The sequence below is a fragment of the Notamacropus eugenii genome, chromosome 2 (genome assembly GCF_028372415.1).
Source record: "Notamacropus eugenii isolate mMacEug1 chromosome 2, mMacEug1.pri_v2, whole genome shotgun sequence".
NCBI lineage: Eukaryota > Metazoa > Chordata > Mammalia > Diprotodontia > Macropodidae > Notamacropus > Notamacropus eugenii.
In genome coordinates this window covers 267,845,890-267,867,494 of record NC_092873.1, presented here as the reverse complement: position 1 = coordinate 267,867,494, position 21,605 = coordinate 267,845,890, and the positions used below count along the sequence as shown (strand labels likewise).

The 21,605-nt window shown below is 39.0% G+C and overlaps 1 long non-coding RNA gene across 1 annotated transcript; it reads left to right on the top strand.

Annotated features, from left to right (window-relative positions):
• Nucleotides 1-258: 258 nt before the first annotated feature.
• LOC140527237 (uncharacterized) lies at nucleotides 259-21,376 on the top strand. The gene is made up of 3 exons (XR_011974724.1): nucleotides 259-401; nucleotides 19,748-19,919; nucleotides 20,772-21,376. It is a non-coding gene; the product is annotated as an uncharacterized lncRNA (long non-coding RNA).
• The last annotated feature ends 229 nt before the right edge of the window (nucleotides 21,377-21,605 follow it).

Here is a 21,605-nt window from a genome sequence, read left to right as displayed (position 1 = left end):
GTAGTATGGACGAAGTCTAAAGAACTATCAACCCTTTTGTGTGCTGGGTTCTTATATTTAGGAGAACAGGAAACTATGTCAATGGTGTGTATCCTTTAGTTCCATGGATCAATTAAGTTGTAGAAAGACTAGACAATTTGCACATTTATAGAATACTCCTGGCAGGACTCATGTGAAAACAATTCCTCCTGGCCACTTATCTTGTATAGGAGAATGACTTGAACTCCTTGATAATCAGGAGGGTACTGATGGGCACTTAACTCAGCAGATCTCAATCAAAAATTTTTCAAAGGTTATTTAAACTAGATAATGCTTCAGAAACAGATATTTCAAGCGAAGAAGCCTCAGTGTACTACCAAGAGACAGACCAAATAGAAGGAGAGATTGGAATAAACCCAGAGGCAAGTAGCATTCCTGCTTAGAACTTCAACTTCCTAGAGCAACTTTCCACAGAGCATAATGATAATGCTGGGTGACTTGGACCCTTCTTGAGTTCAGGTTTAGGGATATTGGTCTATATAGTTCTGATGATTATGATCAGCACACACTATGAACTAGTTCAGGTTCAGGGGTAAATAAAGATCAGCGGGTAACAAGAGACCTGGGTCTATTTGACCCAAATGTGACCAGACTACCATACTATAGGGAAAATTAAGAAGTGTTAACATGTATAGCCAGATGACAATATTCATATAAGAGGTGTCTTGTATGTAATGGCATACATTTGTTAATGTATAAGGTAATTACTGAATATTTGTGTACTGTTGGTATATTTTAATTGTAGCTATCCATAATTTTGCTGTTTGTCTGTTTGAATGTGCTAGACACCTTTCTGGGAGGTACTTCTCAACTTGCATCAATACTGACAAGATATTTCCCCAGAGTGTGGCTACCTCATAGTTGTAAGGGTAACTCTGTGGGGTTGTATTTCAATACTTATAGCTCAGCTATAAGTCATTTGTGCTTCTCACCATCAGTCTGCCATTAGATACAATTAATTCTTAGCAAAGGCATTTACTGAGATGGGACAAAAGAAATTTTGGGGTTTTTTTGAGTCATTTCAGTCATGTCTGACTCTTTGTGACTCCAGTTCCTACTTGGGGTAGTTTGCCATTGCCTTCTCCAGCTCATTTTACAAATGAAGAATTGAGGCAAACAGGGTGAAGTGACTTGCCCAGGGTCACACAGCTAGTAAGTATCTGAGGCCAGATTTGAACTCAGGAAGATGAGTCTTTCTGACTCGAGGCCTGACACTCTATTCACTGAGTCACCCAATTGCCCTATAGAAAAAAGCAGTAGCTATAAAATATGTCCTCAATAAACCTGTGGTACATTTCCCCACAAATAGGAATACCATCCAGGGGAAGAGAAGGTCCCAACATAGAATACAATGATAGTGAGGCATGTATGTAGGATACACATACATTTTCAGGCACAGCTAATGTAGAAATTTAAGGTAATAAGGGTTACAAAGACATTGCTTTAATTTTTTTCTTATTGTGGAATAGAAGTGAGGGAAAAGTGGCAAGCTAAGGATGGGATTGCCAAAAAAGAAAGAAAACCAAAAGAAGGAAAAGAGAGGAACTAATATGTTTATGAAATGGACAGCAGGTACTATTTGATAATCACTCTCACTCAGTTTCCCACCCAGCCTGTTGTCTTTCTTTTTCTTGGTCTCATTAAAGGGGCCATGCCCTAGCTACTTCTAAACAGGCCTATTCAAAGAATGGGCGTTGCCTCACCCTAAGTGAGTGCCTGCAAAAACCTTGGCCTAAAGGGCCCCAGGTCTCCCAGTCATCCTGAGGAATATCAGGTCTCTGAATTCAGATGACTCTGAAGGAGGTGAGGCTGGTGACCTGCACAGCTCTCCCTCACTCAAAACCAAGTCAAATGCAAGTCATGTCATCTTTTCTCTGATGGCATGGTCTTATTTGGCAACGAAGGACGAACACAATGAAACGGACAGTAAAAAAAAAAAACCAACAACAACAAACAAATGAAAGGAAAGAAAGAGCTACAGATAAGAAGCACAGTTTTGAAAATTACCAAATTCTTGATGATTAGCAAAAAAAGGGCAACTCAACTTCTGGTAATATAGAGGTCAGATGTCCTTATTCTCTTTGTAGGATTCTCATTAATCTCTACCTGTGTGTGGCATTTTTTTCAGAAGGGCTGATTAACTAATGGAGTTTCCAGGGTTTCTCCTTTTCCCAGTTTGAATCAACAAACTTTCTGTTGAGTCCATAGTCAGCTCTCTTCTCTGCTGCCAGGAGTCCTGTTCCTTGAAGGTGCTTTCTCCCTTAGGTCATTGTTTCTTTGTATCAGTGGTTATCTGGAGTTTGTGGCTTTGCTTTCTAAACTAGCACTTAAACTCCCAAGTAACTCCATTTCAAATCAACACCATACCGTGAACTAAGCTTAGATTTGGCTTGATCCAGAAGGTTCAAGATTTTTTCATTTAAAAAAAAATGTGGTAGGCTCTTGTAAACCATAAAACCTGCCTAAAACTAATTTAATAATTAAAATTTAAAAGCACATGATTACAGAATAATAAAGAATATAAAATACAAGTACTTTTTCACAGTGACTAAATCAGAAATTTGTTGAATTTATTATTTCAAATAATTTTGTTAACTCATTAGTTTTCTAAGTAAATCATTGTATCATCTCCAGAAATCAATAGTGTTGTTTCCACTTTGCTTATGCTTATATCTCCAATGTTTCTTTCATGTCTTATTAATATAGCTGGCATTTCAAGTATCATGTTAAATAGTAATAATTATAATGGATGTCTTTACTTTATGCTTGATCTTACTGGAAAGACCTTTAACTTTTCTCCATTACAAGCAGTGCTTGCTCTTGGATTTATATATAATTTACAGGGGCAACCAGGTGGCACAATAGAACTGAGCTGAAATATAACCTAGCTGTGTGTGACTCTTGGTAAATCATTTAATCTCTGTTTGCCTCATTTTCCTCAGTTTTAGAATAGCACCTACCTCCCAGGGTTGTTGTGAGGATCAAATGAGATAACTGTAAATTGCTTTGAGCAATTCCTTTTACATAGTGAGTACTATATGAATGTTAACTATTATCATTATTATTATCATTTTAAAGTAAGGTCCATTCATCTCTGTCTTGTAGATTTTTTAAAAATAGAAACAAGTGCTAGACTTAGTCAAATCCCTGTTTTCAAGGAATTTATAGTCTATAGGGTGGGGGGGGGGGGGGGACAGATACATCACTTAGACAAATAAGTATAATACAAGGTAGAATACACTAGAGATGATGTAGGAATCCAGAGAAAATACTCCAGGCAGAGAACACAGTCAGCTGGGTGGATTAAAAAATTAGTAGCACCCAAGCTGGGCTGAACATTTTGTGAAGAAATTTTAAAATGCAGCCATGAATAACTAGTCCATTCTAGCTAACAATAGCTAACATAGGTATTCTAGGCATGAGAAGCAACCTGTAGGAAGTGCCTAGGAATGAGATGAAATACAGAAGTACAGAAACGGTAATCCAGGAACCAGACAATAGAGGAGATTAAGGCAAATAGTATGAAATAAAGCTTTTACCTATTCTTGAGGGACTCAATGGTCATCTCTCTGCAAAAGGATTCCTTACTGGGTCCTCTGCTGGTACTAAAACATATTTCACATGTGGCACTCAAGCTTCAGCTTTCTGTCTCTTTCCCTCCCTCTCTTCTTTCTCTCTGTCTCTCCCTCTCTGTGTCTCTCTGATCTCTTCTCTGTCTCTCTATATCTGTCTCTGTCTTTCTCTGTCTTTCTGTCTCTCCCTCTCTCTTTTTCATCTTGTTTACCCTCTACCTGCCCTCATTATGGTAGTTTTGGGATGCAACAGGGTGCCAAGATGGGAGGCTGCCCGCCGACATGACCATGTAGCTTCTATAACTGAAACTTTCTCAGGGTCTTAAGAGGTAAAATTAGTGTGTGTAGAGTACAAGGAGAGGTGGAAAAAGGGGAGATGCATTCCTCCTACTTGCCACTATAGGTCCTGAGCCACCTTCTGTTTGCTTCCCATTTATACAAAATCACTAACTCCCAAATATGAAGCATTTACTAAATAAGAAAGCAAAAGAAAGATCAATAACATTTATTTAACAGAAGGCAAAACCAGTAATAAAAAGAATATATCATTCTCCCCATAAACTTGGTTCATCCTCAAATCCATACTGTATTCATAAGGGAGAGGAGGCACACACAGAACTCTATCAGGGAGACAAGTGAGTAGGGAGATTATAATCCACGGCCCTAGGGCAACTCACAGCCCTTGACAGTAGGCCTTGATGGTCTCATTAGAGAACAGTGTGCTGTACAAATCATGCGCTGAGCAAAACCACCTCTCTGCTATATGTTCCCATTCAGATCCTCAACTTTCTTGCCAAGCAAAACCACTTTGCTACTCTCAGGACACTGGAGCAGTGTTAAGAATTCAAGCCCTTCTTACACATACTCCCCTTTTCCCCCTTATCAAGGTGCTAAAAAAGTGATATGCTCTTTTAGTAAAATACATCAGCATAGCTCAAAATTGCTATAAAATCTGTCTTTTCTCGTCTTCTTTCCCCCTATCTTTAGCTACAAAGGATTGTAAAGATTAACATAAGCACCCTTGAAAGATTTCCCCTCTCTCAAGCTGTAGTTAGCTCTTGATGTCAGTAAGTCCAGACTATGCAACAGCAAGTCATTTTCTGGTAATCTTCCAACAGGCCTAGAGCCTAGTCCGCTGGCTTTGCTTTCTCCAGCCAATCATCTATCAACAAAGCAATGCCTCTTCCAGTCAGCAAAACAGCTGTAGAACCTGCTTGTCAGCTATTTCCTATCAGCTCATGTTTTCTGTCTTCTGTAAGAAGATTCTCCCCCAAGTCCCCACATCCCCGTGTGCTCAGCTTCCTTTTTGACATCTATCCTCATTCGGTACTTTCCTACCCGCTCTGGTTTCCAATGCCTTGAATCAAGTCTCCTCATCAGTCACCACCCATGAAACTCAAAAATCCCACATTCCTCATATAATCATTAATTAGCACATGAACAGTTACTTGATTTACAGTTTCTCATTTATAACCTTCAGAACTCTGCAAAACAGTCATATGGAAATGAGCTGGTGGACCACAATGTTCTGCAGCTATTGATACCTCAGTGTTCTGCCTTCACAAAGGTCTTCTCAGTACATTTATTAGAAGAGGCAGTTTTCTTTCAAATCCTCAGTACAGTTTGTTGCTCTTTTCAAGAATTTTTATCCGGGGAGCTGTTTCTCTCAGGCTGGTTTTATCAGTATTCTACACACAAATGTTCTTCTGCAACCAGACTGTTCATTTAACAAAGGGATGGTATCTTACAAATAGAATTAGACAATAGGTCAAAGTCAGAGACAACAGGACCTTTTATTAGGCACGTTCAAAGGATGAGGGAAATGGTACACACCCCACAAACTGGGGTAGCAGCTATAACTTCCAAAATTAGTGTAGCCTGCTGAGCCCTCCTCCCAGTTTAGTCCAGGAAGAGATGAAATCTAGACCCAGAGAAAATTCCAGTAGATAGTATAGACTTCATTAACCCCTTGATAATAGAGGCTTCTGTTGCCTTCACACAGATATGACCAAAAGATCAACACAATTTAACATACACCCATGCATTACATCTTACTCATAGGAAAAGGAACCCACTAGTCTATTTGCCAGATATTTACAGATGCCGGACTACTGAGTCTATGGGTTGCGTATAGTAGTAGCCAGCAGACAGGGCAATCTGTGGTAGCAGTGAGAGGGAGGCCATGATTTGGGTTCACAGGAATTCAGCATTTTCTATTCCAAATTTTTCATTTCATGAACCCATGGAACAATTTGCAGACTTCCAGATATAGTCATCATAAATCTAGTGAGAGGGTCCACCTGACTGTCCCATTTATTTTCATGATGATGATGATGGGTGAGTGCTTACATAAATGTGGGTCACAAAGAAATGAGTGTTGGGTACATATGCATATGTATTGCAATAACATCTCCCCCCGCACTTCATTGATCCCACTTTTCCAACTGAAGTCTCATCATACTACAGACCCAACTACCAAACCATTTCAAGAGTCAATAAGTAGGCATATTACAGCTGGAGGGCTGTTGTGTCCACAATGGGCAGTTGTGAGGACTACACACAATTAAATCCATTGGAATGACTAAGTCAAGTGGTGCTTGACAAAGGAGTTGGAAAGTCAGCCTCAAGACTCAATCTCCCTGATATGTTATGTATCTGGGTCCCAGAGTTTATCCTTTGTCCAAAAACACCTGGCAAGATCTCTCAACCAACCGAATGTTGGTTGCAATTCAATAGCATGTATGAATAATTCTTGTACTTGTTTCACATTGGTTCTACCTTTGCTTTTCTAAGCTTAAAGAGATTTCTGGGAATGGAAACAGAAAGGTTTTCAATAGATCTTTTGGGCCCTTGATTTGGGCTTGGGCACTCAGTTTTTCCTCAAACATTCTAAGCCTTTCAACCACCATGATTCTGATCCATGATTCTTACAACTTGCAGCAAAGTTTTCAACAGTTAAGGTGGGCAGGCCATTGTGGAGATGGCTTTTTTGGAGAGTCCTTTATCACCTAAGGGAATCTACTCTAGGTCTCAAGAAATCACAAGAAAAACTTTTATAAGTCACTGGGCAGTTAAAAAAAAAAGGGGGGGGGGTAACTCTAGGGTACCATCTAAGTATGAGAGTCCCAGCCCCACATACATTCTTTTGCTATGGGGGTTTGTTGTGGTTATTGCTGTTTCTTAGTTGTGGTAATTGTTTAATAGATACAAAAAGAATGGCAATGATACTTTTCATGCTTGGACAAAACTTAATACCTTGTTTAAGTAATCCAGTTACAACAGAAGTGTTTAGAGAAATGAATCTGTGATCACAGCACTGCCCTCTTATGGTACCAAAAGAATTAAGTTTCACATTCAACATAAACATTTTAGCTTAATGTAAATCACCAGTTTTTATGTATCCTCTTTATACAAACAAACAACAGCTAGAAAACATTGTCAGATTAACCTTTCACTTACCCAAAAAACATCGAATGAATTAGACAGTACTAGAAAGCTTTGTTTCATACAAGCCTCCAAATTATTTGCCAAGTATGTATTTCTGCTACTTAAGGTCATTCAATCCACAGATTTAAACATTGTCAGCATAAATATAAAAGAGATAAAATACATTTCAACAAAGATATAAATTTCCTGTTTATATGGAAGAGAACATAATTTTTGAACATAATTATTACTTCCTAAAGCAGAAATACAATATTATGTGACCCAATTGCAAATATAATCCCTGCCTACATGATATTTTACAGGGACAAATGGAGATCTTAGTGGTTTTAGCATCTTGAAGTTTATAAGCTAAATACTCAAAAATACATAATTTCTTTACTATTTATCCCAATGAAACAGAAGAGAATTGAATTTCTATCTGCAAAAGTCACATTATCAAATACAACTTGATTGCACAGTAGTCTAATCAACCATTCAGCAAATTTTTGGGAAAATCATCCATCAAAGTCTTCCTTGTGATAGAGGATTGGAAACAGCCACATATTTTCCCACTTTGTTTTTCCCTTCTCCTCCCTCTTCTCTTCTACAAAATGTGGATCCCAAATGCCTCAAACTGAAGATTACCTCTGTTTTCTTTCTGTAGCTTCTCCAAATTTTAGTCTCTCTTCAAGGTCAGGTGAGTTTGGGCGCCCATCTCCCAGGCAGGGAAGAGATAACTCCATGTTCATTCTGTGCAGCACAAGCCCCACCATGAGGTGAGAGAAAGGGGGCGTGGAATTTCTTTTAAAAGGTGAGCCAACAGTAACCCTTAAACCTGAGACTTTCACCAACAGAAGGCAAAGTGATAATTATCAGCACATAACGTTTCCTCATAAACCTGAGTCTCTTTAGGGAACAATCTACACTTCATTATCTGCTGGGAAGGCTCAGTCCTGTTCCGTGCCTTTCTTCTCTCCTGCTAGATAAAGCCCTGATATTCTTGAATCATCATAGCACTTTAAAATTTTTTAAAATATTATTTATTTGTTGTTACATACCATAGTATGCATACTTCTATTTATCAATTCATTCTCTTGAGTTCTTCTTCTGGGATATCTTCCTTCATGGGTCCTTTGCAGTTGACTTGAGAATTTATAGTACTCAGAATATCATCAGAAGAAAATGAGGTTGGTGACCTTGCAGAGCCCTCCCTCACTCAAATCAAAGTCAATTGCTAGTCATGTCATTATCTTGATGTCATGGTCCTCTTCAAGAATGAAGGACAAATACAACCTATGAGTGAGTAGCCTTTCTCCTCTCCTCTCCCCCCCCCCCGTCTTCCCTCCCCTCCTGCCCTCTTCTCTCCTTTAAGTCACCTGCAAGTCATGTCATCATCTTGATGTCATGGTCCTCTTCGACAATGAAGGACAAACACAACAAATAGTACTCAGAATATTATAGTCATTTACAATGTATCTCTTTGTGTCTATAAAAAAAATTACCACAACTTGAATATTTATAGTACTCAGAATACCATAGTCATTCACAGACTATTGTGCAATACAGCTGTTACTATATACAACAGTTCTCTCGGTTCTGCTCATTTCACTCTTTGTTATTTCATGCAAATCTTTCCATGTTTTTTAAAAAAAATCAACCTGCTCATCATTTCTTACAGCATGGTAGTATTCTACCATAATGATAAGCCACAACTTGTTCAGCCATTACTCAACTGATGGGCATCCCCTCGATTTCCAGTTCTTGGCCACCACAAGGAGAGTTGCTATAAATATTTTAGAACACATAGATTCTTTTCCTTTTTCCCTGATCAACTTGGGAAACAGACCTAATAGTGGTATTTCTGGGTCGAAGGGTAGACATACAGTTTTGTAACTCTTTGGGCACAACTCCAGATTGTTCTCCAAAAGGGCTGGATCAGTTCATAGTTCCACCAACAGGAAGCACTCTTTATCTCTTAACAAATAGTGACCTGAGACCTGGGATCTGAAGAGCTTCCCAGGTTTGTTTCCTTGGCTGGGCACTGAGGCAGCTTTGCAGCCTTTTGGTGAAAAGTCAACAGGTCTGCAACAAGCATTTATTAAGTGATTTACTTATTAAGAAATTACTATGTGCCACTATGCCAAGTACTAAAAGAAAGACAGTTCCTGCCCTTATAGAGCTTATATTCCAATGAAGGGAAGAGTCATGTTAACTCACAGCTCTTGGAATTCTTTTTTTTGGAAGTTCTTTTCTCTTTGGGGGTCCTCATGAACTTTCCCCTTAAATATGGTGTGACTTAGTAGTATTAAACTCAAATAAAAATGGGAATCATTGAACTATAATAAGGATCCCTGTGCACTACATAGTGACTTAGAAAACCACATACTGTTTATGTTCAGTGTTTCCCAACTACATTTTAATTTGCTACAGGATATACTCAAGAGTGTTGTGGACCTCATGTTCAATCACACTTTAGTAAGGCAGAGAGGGTACAAGGGCAAAGGGGAGGGTACCAAGGTAGACTTGTTGGGAATGGGGATGAGGTTGTGGAGTAAAACAGGCATCTGGGGGAAGAGAATGGGGAGGAAGAGGGCAGAGAGAGTCACTCTTGTAATCATGGATTGGAGTTGGGAGCACTCAGCAACATGGATTCACATGGAGATACAAAAGAGCTCAGGAGACAGGAGTTTGATGCCTCATTTTTATGGGATTTTGGTGGGAGACCAACTAACTCATCTTAACAACTTAACCTGGGGGCTATTTCATTAACATACCCATATCACGTCAAAGTTATCAACAACATCTGGTGTTCTGTTGTCTTACTGTGCATGTCTGGAGTTTATCTGAGGTTTACAGATCATAGCACCAAAAGGCCAAGACATAAAAGTCTAGTGGCTTCCCTGGATTTAGCACATAGTCTCAGAATATGAGTTTTAGTTAAAATTATACTGTTTGCAAATTATGCTTTGATCTATGAAACAGTCTACAGTGACTTCTAAATTTCTCTTTGCAATCTTACATTTTGTTATTGTTACTTTAGATTGGCTACTTATAAACTTACTATACTAACTAGAAAGGGTGGAGTGGTAGGCGGGGGAACCAGACCAAGATATAATTTTAACATAAGTGGTGATATTAGTCTGAGCTAAAATATTGTAAATAGTTTATATGTGTGTGTATTTGTCTTTATGCTTATTGTAGATTCAATTTGTTAATAATTATATATTTAGGCATTTAAATGGAGACATATAAGGAAATACTAATAAGACAGTAATTATTGCAATTCCATTCATTAGTAGTTATATGGTAGTCATTTAAATATAGATACATAAGAGAATTTACTAACAGGAAAATCCATTTTTTTTAGTTCATTGAATAATTAATATTTGTTCAATTAGAGTGGGGGTTAAGATAATAAGTTAATGGGAAGACACTGCAAATTTATTGATGGGAAATAAATTATCCAATATATCATTAAATCACTGTAGAGCTCCAAATTAATAAATTAAATATATGGTAGTAACTCAAATAACAGGGAGAAGGTCGGTGACTCCTGAGTGTGGTTAAGCCCCAGACCCCTAAACCTGCTACATGTTGTGCTCATGAGGGGCTGTCTTTGCTACACACCTCATACTTAAAAATTACTATCAACCATCCCCTGTAGGCTAGGGTATTCTCCACTTTTTGGTAAGTCATTCATTGTCTTGGTTCTCAGGATTATTCCATCTTTTCCAGACAGGAATCCAATCTATAAAACTCCAGTCTCTTCCATACTTATTTTAGACCACAGGAGTAAACCTCATGGTTAGAGCCTTTTAGGTAGAGGTCTGCAATACCTTCATTTCCATATCCTTGGATCCAGAGGGCAAAACTAGAAGAAATGAATGAAAGTTTTGGAGAGAGAGATTTAGATTTGATGTAAGGGAAACATCCTAATACTCAGGTCTTATCTTAAGGTAAAATAAGTCATCTTGGGAAGTAGTAAATTCTCTCTTATGGGAGGGAGGCTCATGTCAAAATTTGGTGATTGCTTATCAGGGGAATTAGAGAGAGGACTCCTGGTCAGGTATAGGGTGGGATAGATGATCTCTAAGATAACTTCCAACTTTGAAATCTTGTGATTTAGGTTTTCCTTACTCTCCTGGGACATATAATAGGAGGGAGGTGGTGGTACCAGATTCATCCTGATACAAAGTAATGCTCAGCAGCCCCCTTAAGTCCCATTCTAATTGATCAAACATAAAAAAATATTTATTATCTGTGTACATTGTAGGTTGAGAATTAGCAGCATCCCTGTTCTCAAACTGCAACATGTATAGTCATGGCATCATGAACTGTACTCTAGTTATAATCATAGTGTGATAGCAGCAAACAGGTGAGCTCCATTTTTCTTTCCTATCTGTAGGATCCTGAGTTGTTCCTGGTAGGCCACCTATGCTCTATCTTGGCACTTTGTAAGAATGCAGCAAACCCTGAGTGGGTGCATGGTTTTCCGTCACTACTCTTTCTACCTGTCTGACAGTGAGGAAGGTGTACTGCTTCATTATTTTAAAAGGAGAGACAGTTTTTTCTCTCTCTGCCTCTTCTGTTTCTGTCTCTGTCTCCCACCTCTCTCTTCCCCCATCTCTCTGGTTGTTTGGCTGTTTGACTACCTGGCTGTCTGGCTGTCTCCCTTTTTTTCTATCTCCCTCTCCTCCCCATCCATTCTATCTCTATCTCTTTTGGAATTCCCAGGTATCCATTTGGTACTTGGCTTCCTCTTCTACTTTCTGTTTCCTTGCTTGAGCATTTGTGACCAAACAGTAATAATGAGATGGATATTTCTAGTTTTGGGGGCCATTTTGTGAGTTGGAGAGGTCTGAAGCTAATAACTCTTTCAGTCACTTCTGGGTTGTTTGTGTTTTTCACTATTTGAAAAGGATGACCACAAAATGAACAGGAAGAGGAACCCAACCCTTGACCTGGCTTGCCAGAAGACAGAACTTGAGAGAGCTTCTCAGATAATGTAGAGCCAAGATGAAGTTGAAATACCTATTCAGCATGTTAAAATATTTAAAATCTCCTTTTAAATTTCTTTAGAAATAATAAGAGAGAATATTTTTCTTTTAGAGTCCTTTTAAGACTCCTGGGAAACCCTCTTGGAAAGGTCAACTAGGTCTGGCCAAAAGGAAAAAGGGCTTTTTATTAGGTGACTGGATTAAGGGTGACAACCAGAAACTTAACAAGGAGTCTGTCTTGTTTAGGTAAGAATAGTGATCAGAATACTGACCCACCTAAAGGCAATCACCTCCTTCTATCCCCTAAATGAATTAGATTTTTGTCTAATCCCTGGGATGACACGTAGCTTTTGAGTCTGAGTGATGATAAAATAGTGGTGCTCTCTGCAGTAATAGGGAAGTTAAGAAAAGGGGAGAATTTGTAGGGAAAGAAAATGAGTTCAGATTTGGACATATTGATGGCTACAAGGTATCCAGTTTGAGATTTTTAAAAGATAGCTAGAAATGAGACTGGCATTTGGGAGAGCAGTTAGGGCTGGAAAAAGTAGATCTGAAAGTCATCTGCACAGAGATAATAATTGAAACAATGGAAGCTGATGAGATCACCACATAAAATATTTTAGAAAGAGAAAGGGGCCCAGAACAAAGCTTTGGGGGAACAGCAAAGATTCTACAAAGGAGACAGAGAAGGACTGGTCAGACAGGAGAATCAAAAGTCTAGAGAGAAGGGAACATTAAGGAGAAGAGTGTAAAAGACTGCAGAGATGTCAAGAATAATGAAGAGTGAGAAGAGTCATTTGATTCAGCAATTAAGAGATCATGAGGAACTTTGGAGGGAGCAGTTTCAGTCAGAAGCCAGACTGTAGATAATTAAGAAGAGAATGAGAAGAAAAGATGTAGAGGCATGGATTATAAATGGCCTTCTTAAGGAATTCAGTCATAAAAGGGAGGAGAAATATAGGAAGCTAGTGGAGCTAGAACAAGTGAGGGGCTTTTATGAGAACAGGGAAGACATGGACCTATTTTTAGACAATACGGAAGCAGTCAGTAAACAGGGATTGAAGTGAGAGACTGAGAATAATAAAGGGACCAATGTTCTAGAGAAGATAAGATGGGATGGTATTGCTTGTGCATGTAAAGAGATTTGCCTTGGTGAGAAGAAAGCCTACCTCTTTATTTAAAATGGGATAAAATGGCAGGTCTGTGAGTGATGTAAAATGAGGAATAGGGGAGAAAAGGGAGCTCTCCATCATCAATAGCTTCAAATTTTCTTTTCTTTTATTTCCTGGGTTTTTTATTTTAGTTTTAAATTTTTTTTTTCCTTCTAGGGGGTTATATTTTAAATTCTGAAGTGTCTCCTTCCCCACATTGCCCTGAGAAGGCCATCATTTGACACAGATAGAGATATATATGTATATATAATACAATACACAATATTATAGAATACATATGCACTATATAGTATATCATGTAAATATATCCATTAATGTATAATTAGTTTAGACATATTCAAACCATGCTATGCATACTTTTGTTTATCATTCTTTATTTCGAGGTAGATAGCATCTTCCTTTACGAGTCCTTTTTAAGTTGATTTGAGTATTTATTATAAATACTCAGAATAACTTAGTTATTCACAGTTGTTTTTCAAACAATATTACTGTTACAGTATACAACAGTTCTCGATTCTGCTCAATTTATTTTTCATTATTTCATGCAAGTCTTTCCTTGCTTTTCTAAAATCAACCAGCTCATCAGCCCTTATCGTACAGCAGTATTCTATCACAATCATATACCACAACTTGTTCAGCTATTCCCCAATTGATGGGCATCTTCTCGATTTCCAGTTCTTTGCCACCATAAAGAGAGTTGCTATAAATATTTTAGAACATATAGGTTCTTTTCTTTTTTTCCCTGATTATCTTGGGAAACAGACCCAGTAGTGTTATTTTTGGGTCAAAAGGTATACATATAGTTTTGTAACTCTTTGGGCATAATTCCAGATTGTTCTTCAAAACAGCTGGATAAGTTCACAGTTCCCCAACAATATATTAATGTTCCAATTTTTCCACATCCCTGCCAATATTTGTTATTTTCCCCTTCTATAATTTTAACCAATCTGACAGGTATGAGATGATATCTCAAAGTCGTTTAATTTGCATTTCTCTAATAATGATTTAGAGCATTATTTCATATGGTGATATACAGTTTTGACTTCTTCATTGAAAACTGCCTATTCATATCCTTTGACCACTTATCGATTGGGAAATGATCCATATTCCTATAAATTTGACAAAGTTCTCTATATATTTGAGATATGAGACATTAATCTGAGAAACTGTCTATACAATTTCCCCCCAGTCATCTGCTTTCCTTCTAATCTTGGCTGTATTGGTATTATTTGTTCAATCCCTTTTTAATTTAATATAATCAAAATTACCCTTTTTACATCTCACAATGCCCTCTATCTCATGTTCATTCACTAATTCTTCTCCTATCCCTACATCTGATAGGTAATATGTTACTATGTTCCTCTAATATCCTAAAAATTTTCAATGATATATAAAGCAAGATTTCAATTGAGAGGATCGGGGTAAGGAGAGCTATGGGAGGTTAGAAATGAGATGAAAAGCTTTGGAAAAGCTACTGTAGTAAGTGGGATACTGAAATAGGGAAGCATAAAAAAAAATTTCCTTGATGAAGTGAAGGCCCAGTTGAGATTATGTAACATAAACTTGTAGTGAACCTAGCCAACATGATTCTCTGCAACTTTGTTAGGCAGTAGGTGAAATAAAGTGATGGTTATGGATGATGGGAGCAATCCAAAGCTGAAGCTGGGCAGGGCAGGATCAGCAATACTATACAGAGGCAGGGGAAAAGGACACAGAGCTGAACTGGATCACTTGGGGGTCAAGATAGGGAAGGAAAATTAATATAGGCTGTGTACAGAGTGACAGTCTAAGAACTGCAAAGTGATGGAAGAGGTGGAATCACAAAGGATTATGATCAGCTAGAGGGATTTCAGAGTTCATGAATGTGGACATGGATTGTTTATGGGTGATGGCAAGATCAAGGATATTACCATTGCTACGTGTACTTATGGTGCAGTTGGACAAGTAAACAAGTTGAGAAATTGGGAGATTAGGATATTGTAGGGTGTATCAATATGTATTTCGGAGTACCCTAGTAAGAGGACAGAAATTAGAAAGGAAAGATTGTAAGCCAGACACTGAAGTTACTAAGGAAGGAAGAAGAATGTCCTGGAAATCTGCAGACTACAGCTACCAGAATCTTGATTGAATAATAAATATGGATTAAATAAACCTCAAAAGAGAAGAGAGATTCATTACTGAGTGATGAGAGTCTGAAAGGGACAATAGGGACCAAGAGACATCTTAACTTCCCTACCACAACCACTTGAGAGAAATGATTATCAATGACCAGTGATTTGGGGAGATTCAGAGTTTCCTCCTTTTTCTAAAGTCCTGATTTTGAAAAGTTCAGTCTTTTGAAAGACATTGCTGATAATGAGATTGGACTTTCTTGTTCAGACTTTACCTCAGGCTTTGGTAGAGAATAAATAAATAGATTGCCCAAGGCTGGGAGGAATTTAGAATGGATGGCATAATCCAAGTTCAGGTGCAGCCCCTCATTGCAATATTTATTTTCTCATTAATTGTTAACCAATCAGGATTGATTCCCACCTACTGGAGGGGAACACCTACTCTTTGGAGGGCATATAAACTGTAAGCCCACTGACATGATTGTCTTTTAGTCTAAGAGAGACAGACAAATGGCCATCCTTTTATTAATGGATGTATTGGCCTTACTAATAAAATGATTAACTTACCTAGATATTATGTCTCTCAAACAGCCACATACTAAATTAGGGTGGGTGGGTGAGTGGTGAGTAATGAGTGAAAGTGCAATTAGTTCTGGAAGGGAGAGCCAGGAAGCTCTCTTTTCAGAAAGAAGTCAGGTTTCACTGAGCACAAGAAGATGGAGGGAGCAAGAGTGGAAAGTTTTAAGAAGAAATTTATTTGTTACCTATGGGGCAGGCATTCTAGAAAACACAGCAGATAGGTTGGGTTATCCTTAGAGTGGGAATTTGTATTCTGTGAAGGATGAAGAAAGGGGTTGCAAAAATGGCAAGAACTCTCAGAGCGGGTGGGTATGCTGGCTTGAAAATGAGTTGATCATCAAAGTGTCATGTCCTCAGAAGATGACAAAAGTAAAAGTCTTGGCTCTTAAGGACCTTACATTCTAGGAAAAGGAGACAAAATACAAAGCAATGGTGATCAGGGAAGGATATTTTAGTTTGGAAAGTTACAGGAATATTGAGTGGAGCCATAGGGGAGTCAGTTGACGTACTCTATAGTATTGATTGATTACTGTTCCTTGAGTGAGAGTTAGCTAGCTGCATGTATATCTAGGACATACCATTGAAGAGAGAGAGGAAGCATTCCCTGTGGGAATGCTTTGTGGAATATATTCTGGTACATATTCTTATCTAAAGAACAGACTGACCTTGCATAATTTTACTGGGGTCAATCAATCTTTTTATGAATTTTTTATTTGTATCTTTTGTTTTTACATCACCTTCATTTCCAAATACATTTCTTGGCACTCCCCTGCCCAGAAATCATTCCCTTCTAAAAGGAATAAAAAAGCAGTCTGTTAAATAATTTACAGTCTAGTCTGGGTAGTTTCAATATTTCCAGCCTTCACGTCCAGTCTAATGCCCTACAAATCAGACTTGGCAGAGGTGAGGGAGCTGCAAAGGTGAGAACTGCTTTCTCCCTCAGATTGGAGGATGGTCTCTAATGGATTCCTCTTGGATATAAACCTTGGTGCTTTAAAAAAAAAAAAATCAATGACTTGGAGGAAGGCATTAATGGCATACTTATCAAATTTCTAAATAACCTATATCTAGAAGGGATATCCAACCAGAAGCAGGAGCCAAAAAGATTTTAACAAGCTAGAATGAAGCTCAATCTAAGATGAAACTTAATAGGGATAAATATAAAGGCCTATACTTTGGTTCAAACAGTCAGTATATGATGGGGAAAATGTGTCTCAATAAATAGTTCATATGAAAAAGGCCTGGGGAATTTTCTAGATTTCCAAGCTCAACATGAGTCACTAGTATGACATGGAAACTCAAAAAGTTAACACAATATTAGGGTGTATTATAAAACCATAGAATCTCAAGAGTGGGAAGGGAGCACAGAAGTTATCTAATTCAACTCATAAATGAAGAGATTTGTTCACAGAAGTTCAGCTCAGAAGTTTTGGTAATGGGATGAAAACTCAGGTCTTTCATTATGTTCAGAGATCTCACCACTATACTATAATGCCTCTCACATGCCAAATGGTGAAGTAAATTACCAGTCAAGGAAGATGATGGTCTCACTGTTCTTTACAAAGCTACATCTATTGGAATATGCTCAATCCTGGGCTTAACATTTCAAGGAGAATGTTAATAAACTGGAATTCTTATCCTTCCTAGAAAGGAGGAAACAGAATGGTCTCAAAAGTGTTATACGAAAACTGGTGGAAGTAATTAGGGATGCTTACCCTGGAGAAGGAAGGACTTAGGGGGAACGTGTAAGCTATCTTCAAATATCTAAAGGTCTGCCATTTGAAAGAGCAATCATAATTGTTCCATTTGGCCCCTGAAAGAAGAACTAGAAGCAATAGGTAGGAACAAAAAAATCAGAGAAACAGCTTTTCTCTACGTTAGGAAATATTTTCTAATTAGAACTTTCCAAAAGTCCAATGAGCTGACTTAGATGATAGTGAGATACTTCTTTTGAACTCATCTACCTCCAATGTATGGAGAGATCTTTAGGCTGGACTGGCTAAGTCAATTCTTGAGATCTTGTGATTCAGTGTCAATCGTATGTATGTGTGTATCTCTTTATGTACCTATATGTCTATATGCATGTATATACAAATATAAATGTATAAATAAATTAACCATCTCATATAATTGAGATGGCTACTCTATATCACCTACATACATACATACACCTACACATGTATTTCACACATTGAAAAAAATCCCAAAACATGATGCTGTTGATCTGAAGTTGTTGCCCCAAATCCAGATATACATTGAAACAGCCTCAGGGAAAGAAACATTTTATTATGAATTTATCTCCTGCGGTAAATTCTATCTGTGAAGCACATACACTTGCCCCTTCTGCTGGACTAGCCAGTAGCTGAAAGCAGTCAGCTGTAAAGCCCTATCTAGTAAGGGGAATGTGTACACTCTCTGGAATCAGAGAGCAGGGATGGAGATATGAGAGCACAGGAGTGGATCAGTGAAGTAACTGCAAAATGCTGGTTCATGAATATTTTTGCCAGGGGCAGGCTTTTGACAAAATCTGTGAAACTGTTCAGGTTTGCCTTCAGCTCAGAGTAAGTTCTCTGATATTGCTGGATTAGAGGACCCAGAAATCTTTCTCATGGCCTGGCACACAGTAGGTGCTTAATAAATGTTTATTGGCGTATCACTTGATGATGTCCCTCTACCTCTTCTGGGGATGGGGAATCTGTGGCCTTGAGGTCTCATGTGGCCCTCTAGGTCCTCAAATGAGACCCTTTGGCTGAATCCATACTTCACAGAACAAATCTTTTTATTAAGGATTTTTATTTATTATTTGTTCTGTGAAGTGTGAATTCAGTTAAAGGGTCTCATTTGAGGACCTAGAGTGTCACCTGTGACCTTGAGGTCAAAGGTTCCCCCCCCCCCCCCCCCCCCCCCCCCCCCCCCGGCCTAGCCCACGATTTAAATCATCCATAACTCCCTTTATCTAAGATTATGCTTCTTGGGGGGAGGGGCAGCGGTGTAACAAAAATAGCTAAGTGTAGGCATGAGGATTTCTAAGGATAGAGAAGTATAGATGACACCTGAAGTTATATAATTACAACTCCAATGAGTGGAGTCAGAGTCCAGCTTTTTTTGAACTGACACTGCCCCCAGCTGCTGGCAATTAATCCATTGTCTGAGTGAATGACTCAGCACCTGGCTTTGTTTAAAGGACCAGACCGATATCCACCATCAGCTATGACACTATACAATTAAGTCACTTGATGATATCATTATAAGTGATCCAAATCCACTTTAGGCACCAAGTATTACTTAGATCCTCGCCTTATACCACTGTACAGTTAACTAATGCTAGAAAGTGGCTCTGGAGGAGCTTGGAAAAAGTTAACTGCTTGTTAACAAGTTTAAGGTGTGAAGTCTTTGCTCTGGCCCTGAAGACCTCTTCCTATGCAAGATACCAACGTTCCTTGTGCTGGTCTATGACCCCCCCACTCCCACCCCCACCCCCACCCCTGCCTTGTATGGGATGCCTATGTTGTCTTCAATATTGCTGGACATGTTAATTAGGATCAGCTTGGTGTGGCTGCCAGCTTGTTAGAGTAGGAAATAAGGCCCAGGTTCAAATCTCACCTCTGGCACTTTTTAAGCTATGTGACCACAAACAAATCACTTAACCTCTCTAGGTCTCAGTTTCCTTTTTCTGGAAAATAAGGGCATTCGGCTAGGATGGCTTCTTAAGGTTCCTTTCAGCTCTAAATCTCTGTTGCCATGATTCACACCCTTGGGTAGACCTTTAAAAAAATAAGTGCTGGAGAGAGACAAATGGAAGACTTGGGTCTAGAAATGTACCTATCTGCACAGTGTCCCTTAATCCACAGGGACCCTTTCTACCCCAGAGGTGGTGCTGGCAGAGCAGCCTGAGATTTCCTGGAGGAGAGGAACCCTGTCAGAAGTCCTAGATCAAGTGTCTGCGATACTGAGAAAGATTTTCTGGACTAGACAGGAACTGGAGCCAAGGAGCATACAGCAACCTAGCCCTACGTTAGAACTGTAAGTTATGTGGACTATGAGGTTTGGAATTTAAAATGGGATCGCTTCCCTATAATAGCCTTATACTCCTATGAGGAAAACCTTAACCAGGTTTTTTAACCTAAATACTATATGAATCCATGGGAAAATAAGGTTGCACCTGAAGGCAAGGAGTCAGCTCTAGCTACCCTGGATATCTAGAGGACTACCTGGGGAAGGTGAAGACCCACCAGAAAACTAAGGGAAAGGGTTTTGAAAGAAGTTACTTTATATTATAATGGGAGAGTCCTTTTGGGCCCTGTGTGCATTTATGAGGCTATCTAATGCCAGACAGGGCTGTGTATGCCAGAAGGGTCACTTGGACACAACCACAACTTCCTGCTCACAAGCTTGTTTCCTGGTGACCTTTCTCAAGGTTTATAAACAGACTCTGGGTTTATAAACTGTCTTTCTAATTGATTCTACGCCAACCCGTGCTGAACTGGGAAAAAATCACTTTTCCCTTGGGATAACTTCATTTCTCTCAATCCCAAATGATGTACTTTATTTGGATACACGTCATATATAATGGTGAAGTACTTTAATAAACATTATCAAATAGCATAAAACCCAAGCATGAAAACTAAGTATACAGAAGACTACAATAGGAATTGCATGGCAGGGGAGGGGCTGGAAGGGGGATGACCAGGTCCATTCTGTCTTCCCCACCCCTTTCAGATCCACAGGGTAAAGCAAAAGGAAAAATGGTCAGACAGTAACTTCCCCAGCCATATTCCAAGGAAGCAAGGTCAGGGAGCAAAGAGCTGCGGCCTGGACTTTGCTTTTCCAGTCGACTTCCACTCGAGTTTTGCTTTCTTTCTTTTCTGCTTTCAGCTACCGGAAGCCAATGCACCCATTGCAAGCTCCCTGCTGGAGCTTCCAGAATCAGCAAGGACTTGGAGTGGCTACACTCAAGAAAGGATTTGTGTGTAGCTGTGCTTCCCCATCTGAGCCTCCACATGGCTTCTCAGTGGAAATAAGTTCCTTCAAGGTCAAAAAGCACTTGAAACTTAGGGAACTCTGGATAATGCCCATGAGCCTGCATCTCTACATTTCCCACCCACACACCCAATTTCCATAGCAACATCTCTGTGGGAGGTGCCATCTCCTGGGGTTGCAATGCACTATCTTTGCAAAATAACTCTATTAACTTTACCAGTTCTACACTGAGAAGGTTTTGGTCAGAAAGCAGGCCCTTTCCTGGTTCACTAAAATACTAAAACAGCTTCCTGAGCATAACAAAGTAGCAGAAGGTGGGGGGCGGGGATGTCGGGGGAAGACTTGAGTAAGGCACTGGCTAATTCTGTAAGAATAAATAAAGACACTGTTAGCTTTTACAGAAAGCTGTTAAAACACGCATTTGTGTGTAAACATGCAGCTCATATCTAATACAAACGTTTCTGGTCTTTCCAAAAGCAAGTAAAGAGAATCATGTAAAATTCTGCTCCTTCCTAGACTAGGCATGTGTGTTCAAATGAAAGTTTCTCAAAATGAAAGGGGAAGGCAGAAAGAGATGGGAACCTGGACAAAGAAACAGGGCTTTGATCATGCTTATTATAAAGGAGGCTCTTTGGAAAAGCAAAGTGTAAGGATGGGTCTCCACCCCAATCAACCCAAAAGCCCGTCCGTCCGTCAGGGGGGTATAAATTAGGTGTGAACAAGGCTTAG